The following is a 6,894-nucleotide window of genomic DNA, read 5'->3' as shown; positions in this document are numbered from 1 at the left end:
CTAACCTTACCTATTGGTTCATCCTCTCAGTAAAGGAAGCTTTGTGATGTTGTGAAATCATGAGCTGATGAAAAGCCACTTCATCCGTTCTTTTCTTTTTTCTTTTGAGGTGTCAAATGTTGTGACTGAACTTTTCTTGTTTCAGATTGATTCGGCTCCTCTCTTTCATTCTCTTCCCCACTTCTTTCTTGATGTACAAAACAAAGCAATTATGTTTGAGGACACACTTTGCAGCTTTTCCTTTTGGGCACATTTTCCTAAGGCACATTTTTTTTTTTTTTAGTTTAATCTGATCATTTTAATTATTATTAAAACTCAAACCAAAACTTGTTTCTAGTATTTTGTTCAATGTGGTTGCTGTACTTGGATGTTGGTCATACTTGTTTTCATCTCATCTCATCAATGAATTTTTATTCTGCGTGCATTTTTAAAGAAAGGTATATTTGTTTTAAACTACACAAAACATCTGGATTTAGAACTGCCTCTTTCCATTTTTATGCTGTAATAAGTCACAGGTGCTCAGACATTCCCAGAGGCTCAGGTTATAGTTTATTAGAAGAACAGATTCAGAATTTATTCCTTCACATTTGTGAGGAAGGCTGGCTGTGTGAGGAACAGCCCCTATTAGTTGGTCATGGACAGAATTAGATAAATTATTTTGCAATGTTATAATTTTCTTCTGCATCACATCCTTGGGCTATTTAGAAGCAGCTGACAGGCTGGTGTTCGAAGAAATGTCCTTCTGAGTTCAGCTCCAAGTGGGGGAAAAGACACTGGAAATATGGAGGCTGCTTGGAAAGATGGTTTAATGGTGGACAGGTCCACATGGCTTGAGGTCCTGAACAGAAAAGGTGATCACATGCTTCAAAATATTGAGTGAAGAAGAGAGAAAAGAAGGGGCTAGCTGAGTTTTTTAATATTCTGTTCTGCCCCACCTCTCTGTTTCCTGTTCATGTGTAAGAAATGTATCCTGATTGGTTGTCAGACTCCGATGGGGCCATGCAGGGGGAACTCTCTAGGCTGTTTTGAGTCCATGTTTGGTTGAATTCCCAGATGCCATGTGGTGAGTTGGGTAAAGGGCTAATACTATCATACCTTAATCCCATCACCCAGGATCTGAAGGGAGGGATCTTTGTTATGTAGAATAGACTGGCCCAGGCTTTTTTAATGGCCCATTAACAAAAGGGGGGGCTATTAAGAGTGAATCTGTTTCCTGCCTAAAAACATGTTTCTCCATTTCTGATCCAGGGAAATATAATAGTCTGCCTTTTTAATATTTACCAGGATATTTCAGTTTTCTAGCAGAGGGGTGGGTTTTAACTTCCTACACTGGACAAGCCCCAGTGAAGTTGCTTGTTTTCCCTTCCTTGTGTATAAGGATTTGTGCACCTACTTTGATCTGCTCCATGAAATTTATTAAATCCTCAGAGGGGTATTGACTGATGCAAGGCAGCAGTTTAAACCAACCGTTTATTTCCAACTGACAACAACTTTAGAACCAAGGCAAAAACGACAGTTCCCCGCTTGACAGCTATTTATATGCATGCTGTCAAGTGGGGCAGCCAATCAACGGCCATCTAATGTCCCGCCCTGGCCAGCGCCACTCCCACTTGGCTGGAGTGTGCGTGGCCATGTCCTCGGGCCACGGGCATAACACTTCTTTCCGCCAGCCGGTGCATGTGTAATCCTGCAAGTATGCAGGCCACCTGCGCACCTGGCCAGATCTTCTTATTTCTGTGGCAGCTGCTGGAGGCTGATTCTCCCGAGGAACTACTGGAGACTGCGCCAACGCCTCGTTTGATAACCCTGATGCAGAACCTGCTCCGACAGGTAAACCTGGCACCGGAACAGCAGGACGACTGGAAGGAGGACGTGACTTGGCTGCGGGGCCAACTGGAACACCCAGGGATTCAACGGGGTCAACTGGTGGTGGATCAGCTTGCATCTGCGTCGAGGCCTGCCGCCCTCGCAGCTGATCAATGTGGCAGCGCCAAATGCGGCCATCTCTCAACCCGACCCTATAAGAGCAGGGTTCAGTTAGTTGCAAAATATGTCCCGGTATCCATTTTGGCTCACCCCCATAGTTGCGCGTGAATATTAGGTCGCCCACTTGAAATAACTGGGCACAGCCAGCGATGTCCAGTGATTTATCTGCGCAGTAACTTGGGTGAAGCCGATCAAGGTTGGTTCGGAGGTGGCAACCCATTAACAACTCTGTGGGGCTACAGTTAGTCAATGGGCAGGGTACAGTGTGCTGTACTAAAAGGTATTTATTCACCTGGTCTTGCCAATCCCCTGGGTCTAACCTCACTAGGGATTCCTTAACGGATTGTACCGTTCGCTCCGCCATACCATTACTCGCGGGGTGGTAAGGAGCCACCAAGACGTGACGTATGCCATGCCCAGCCAAGAACATCTGGAAAGGGGTAGCCGTTAGTTGGGATGTTTTTAGGGTTTTAGAATATATTTATTTCTTGTACAGCCTATCTCCTCCATCCAAATGTATTTAATTGTTTTATGATTGTATTTTTATCTGCATTGACTGTACACCGCTCCGAGTCCCTTTTTGGGAGAGGGGGCGGTCTAGAAATCCAAGAAATAAAATAAATAATAATAATAACCTGGAGTCACAAGTGATGACACCACAATGTCCGGACACCTGTGAGTCGCGAACAATCGTTGCAATGCCTATATGAGAGCCTCGATAGTGGTCGATGGCATTAGAATGACCTCCACCCACTTAGAATATGCATCGACCACTACCAAGAACATCTGTCCGTGAATAGGGCCTGCGAAATCCAAATGGATCCGCGACCACGGGCCCTTTAGCACTTCCCATTTTCGCGGCGATGCAACGGGGGGGGGGGGTAGGCCTGGTTTGCTGGCACTACTGACAGCCCTCTACCCAACAGATAATGTCGTGATCTAACCCCAGCCACCACACATAACTTCTCCCTAAAGCCTTCATCCGGACTATGCCAGGATGACCTTCGTGCAAACAATGGAGAATGGGTTTCCTTATCTGCGGGGGCACTACCACTCTATGGCCCCACAGTAAACACCCTCCTTGCAGAGACAGTTCGTGCTGTCTATGCTTGAATGGAAGAAATTGGGAGGAAACCTGTGCCTGTGGCCAGCCCCTCTTGACCCAGTCGATAACCTGAGTTATGGTAGGATCTTTGGCAGAACAGAGGGCAACATCGGTGGCTGAAACAAGGACTGTAAGTTTCTCTATCAACAGGACATTAGAGTCAGGGACAGGATCAGACCCTACACCAGGGAGAGGGCAGCTGCTCAATGCGTCTGCGGGCCCTATCTGTTTTCCAGAGCGGTGGACCAGTTTATAATTATACATAGCCAAGAACACTGTCTAGCACAGCGATGGCGAACCTTTTTTGGCTCGCGTGCCACAAGTGGGGGGAGCGCGGGGGGGGTCGTGTACAGGCGTGCTGCACCCATAATGTAACACGCCCCCAGTGCGCATGCGCGCACAACGCGCCCATTTTTGCATGATTTTTTCGCCTTCCCCAGGCTCCAGAGGCTTTATAGGAGCCTGGGGAGGGCGAAAAGAGCCCCCCCGCCCCCCCGCCCCCCCGCCCCCCCGGAGGCTTCAGGGAACGTCCGGAGGCTTCCCTGAAGCCTTCGGGACACTTAAAACCTCCCCGCCACCCCCGGAGGTTTCAGGGAACGTCCGGAGGCTTCCCTGAAGCCTTCGGGACACTTAAAACCTCCCCGCCACCCCCGGAGGTTTCAGGGAACGTCCGGAGGCTTCCCTGAAGCCTTCGGGACACTTAAAACCTCCCCGCCACCCCTGGAGGTTTCAGGGAACGTCCGGAGGCTTCCCTGAAGCCTTCGGGACACTTAAAACCTCCCCGCCACCCCCGGAGGTTTCAGGGAACGTCCGGAGGCTTCCCTGAAGCCTTCGGGACACTTAAAACCTCCCCGCCACCCCCGGAGGTTTCAGGGAATGTCATCGCAAGGATTAAGGCGAAAGGGGGCGGGGCGGGGAAAGCGAAGGGGGCTTTGCATGATTTTTTCGCCTTCCCCAGGCTCCAGAGGCTTTATAGGAGCCTGGGGAGGGCGAAAAGAGCCTCCCCCGCCCCCCCGGAGGCTTCACGGAACGCTCGAACGCGGTGCCGGGGCCCGGCAGGCAGCGAACGAGTCGGAGCCTGCCGACTGGAGGAAGAGGGTGAGAGGGGGGTCCTGTGAACGGCAGCAGCAGCGGCGACAATAGTCACAACTCGGCTGCCTGCCGCCTTTCCCCTCCTTTGTCTCCCAGCCGGGGCGGCCAGCCGGCAAGTTACGACTATTGTCGCCGCTGCTGCTCCCGTTCACAGGACCCGCCTCTCACCCTCTTCCTCCAGTCGGCAGGCTCTGACTCGTTCGCTGCCTGCTGGGCCCCGGCGCCGCGTTCGAGCCGGTGGGGGAAAGGAGGAGGAGAAGGAGGACAACAAAGCCCCCTTCGCTTTCCCCGCCCCCGCCCTCTTTCGCCTTAATCCTTGCGATTGCGCGGCTAGAGGAGGAGGAGGAGGAGGCGAGGGCGGCGTCCTAGCGGCGGTGGCGGCGGCAGCGATGTGAAGGCTGGGCGCAAGGACGCCGAGCCTGAGGCGCCGCGCAGTGGAGGCGATCCGGGCCCGGGCGATGGAAACGCACGTCTCGTGCCTGTTCAGGGACCGTCCCGAGGCTTCCCTGAAGCCTTCAGAGCGCTTAAAACGACCATCCGAGCAACCCGGAAGTCACTTCCGGGTTGCTCGGAGGTTGGTTTTAAGTGTTCCGAAGGCTTCAGGGAAGCCTCGGGACTTTCCCTGAAGCCTCCGGGGGGGCGGGGGAGGCTCTTTTCGCCCTCCCCAGGCTCCTATAAAGCCTCTGGAGCCTGGGGAAGGCGAAAAATAGCTTTTAAAAAGGTGAACGCAGGGCAGCGCCATCACGGGTCTAGCAGGACATGCATGGTGACAAGATGGATGGGGACTGTTTATCACCTGCTAAAAGACCGAGTAATGGCTTAAGGTCAGTTATCAATTCAAAAAATGCCCATAGAGGTAATTATGAAACCGCTTGATACCAGCTACTGCAGTTAGGGCCTCTGTCTAATTGACTATAATTTCTCTCTGTAGAGGAGAGAGTTCTAGAGAAATAGGCCAAAGGTGCTTCAGACCCATTAGACAGCCTATGACTAAGGACAGCGCCCACCCCATAAGGGGAAGCGTCACAAGTTAGAGTCAGGGGAAGGTGTTCACTGTATTGGATAAGAACAGCATTGGAAGTCAAAAGATCTTTCACAGCTGCGAATGCTGCTGCCTCCTTGTGATCCCACTTCTCTACAGCTTTGGAATCTAGAAGCCTATGCAGTGGCTCTGCCACTGATGCCTTATGGGGCAGAAACACAGCATAAAAATTTTAAAGCCCCAGGAAAGCTTGTAACTGAGCCTTAGTAGTAGGCACTGATGCCTGTTTAATGGCTGCCAACTTCGAGGGAGTTGGATGGATGCCTTTGGCATCAATCAAGTACCCTAAAAATTCAACTTCAGAAACCCCAATTTGGCATTTGGAAGGTTTAAGTTTTAACCCCACTTCCTGGAGCTTTGACAAAACTGCTTGCACTTTAGCAAGGAAATCAGTGTTATCGCTGGCAGAGATGAACACATCGTCAAAATAAGGGACGACTCCAGGGATACCATGGAGCAACTGCTCCATAAGACCATGAAAGATGTCCAGGGCGACACTTACACCAAACTGGAGTCGCCGGCACTTAAAAGCTCCTCTGTGGGTAACAATGGTCTGCTCTTCAGCAGTCACATTGTCCACAGGGAGCTGCTGATACGCCTGGGCAAGGTCCAATTTGGCGAAGATGGAGCCCTGCCCCAACGTGTGGAGCAATTCCTGGACCACAGGGACAGGATAAGGATTAGCCTGAAGCCCTTTATCTATTGTGCACCGGTAATCCGCGCACAATCTGATAGAACCATCTGACTTCAAAGGTATAACAATAGGGGTCTTCCACTTAGCATAATCCACTGGCTCTAATACACCCTGGGCTATTAATTTGTCTAACCCAGCGACCACCTTTGGACACAAAGCCAGAGGCACCCTTCTAGGTTTAAGCCAGATGGGTGGTACCTGAGAGGGGGTTCCCCTATAATTAAGTAGAGACCCGTCAAAGATGGTGTGGCAAACTTGTCCTTCAGGATGCCCCACTCGTCACTGCCCCTAGTGGTATGTATGCCAGCAATGCTGAGGCCCAGGGCGTCGAACCAGTCTAAACCCAATAGATTGGAAAGAGTGCTCTGGACCACGATGAGTGGCAGGTACCCTGAAAATTTTGTGGTGGCCACTTTAAATTTACCACTGCCCACAATTGGGATATTATTCTCATGGTAGTCCTGCAATTTGAAGGAGCAAGGGAATAGGACATCCATGGCGAACCTTTTTTGGCTCATGTGCCACAAGTTGAGGGAGCACAGGGGGGTCGTGTGCGGGCGTGCCGCATCCATAATACAATGCGTGACCCCCCAGTGTGCATGCGTGCACAACGCGCCATCCCCCTATTTTTACATGCTTTCTTCGCCCTCCCCAAGCTTCAGAGGCTTTATAGGAGTCTGGGGAGGGCGAAAAGAGCCTCCCCTGCCCCCCGGAGACCCTCCGGAGGCTTCAGGGACTGTCCGGAGGCTTCCCTGAAGCCTTCGGAATGCTTAAAACAACGCTCCGAGCAAACCGGAAGTGACTTCTGATTTGCTCGGAGGGTCGTTTTAAGCGTTCCGAAGGCTTCAGGGACCATCCGGAGGCTTCCCTGAAGCCTTCGGAGCGCTCAAAAGGATCCTCCGAGCAAACCGGAAGTGACTAAATTCAGCTTTACTGTGTTTCAATCTTCCTATTCCTCAGTCAATCCCATCCTTG

The 6,894-nt window shown here is 51.2% G+C and overlaps 1 long non-coding RNA gene across 1 annotated transcript; it reads right to left on the bottom strand.

The window, feature by feature from the left end:
- Positions 1–1,456: 1,456 nt before the first annotated feature.
- LOC309383160 lies at positions 1,457–6,544 on the bottom strand. Its single transcript, XR_014173776.1, has 2 exons — positions 4,929–6,544; positions 1,457–3,366 (listed from the first exon to the last, which is right to left on the bottom strand). It is a non-coding gene; the product is annotated as an uncharacterized lncRNA (long non-coding RNA).
- Positions 6,545–6,894: the final 350 nt, after the last annotated feature.

The sequence above is a fragment of the Natrix helvetica genome (assembly GCF_964273705.1).
Source record: "Natrix helvetica genome assembly, chromosome: 1".
NCBI lineage: Eukaryota > Metazoa > Chordata > Lepidosauria > Squamata > Natricidae > Natrix > Natrix helvetica.
The sequence above is the reverse complement of the archived record's forward strand: the minus strand, read 5'-3'. Positions and strand labels throughout refer to the sequence as shown.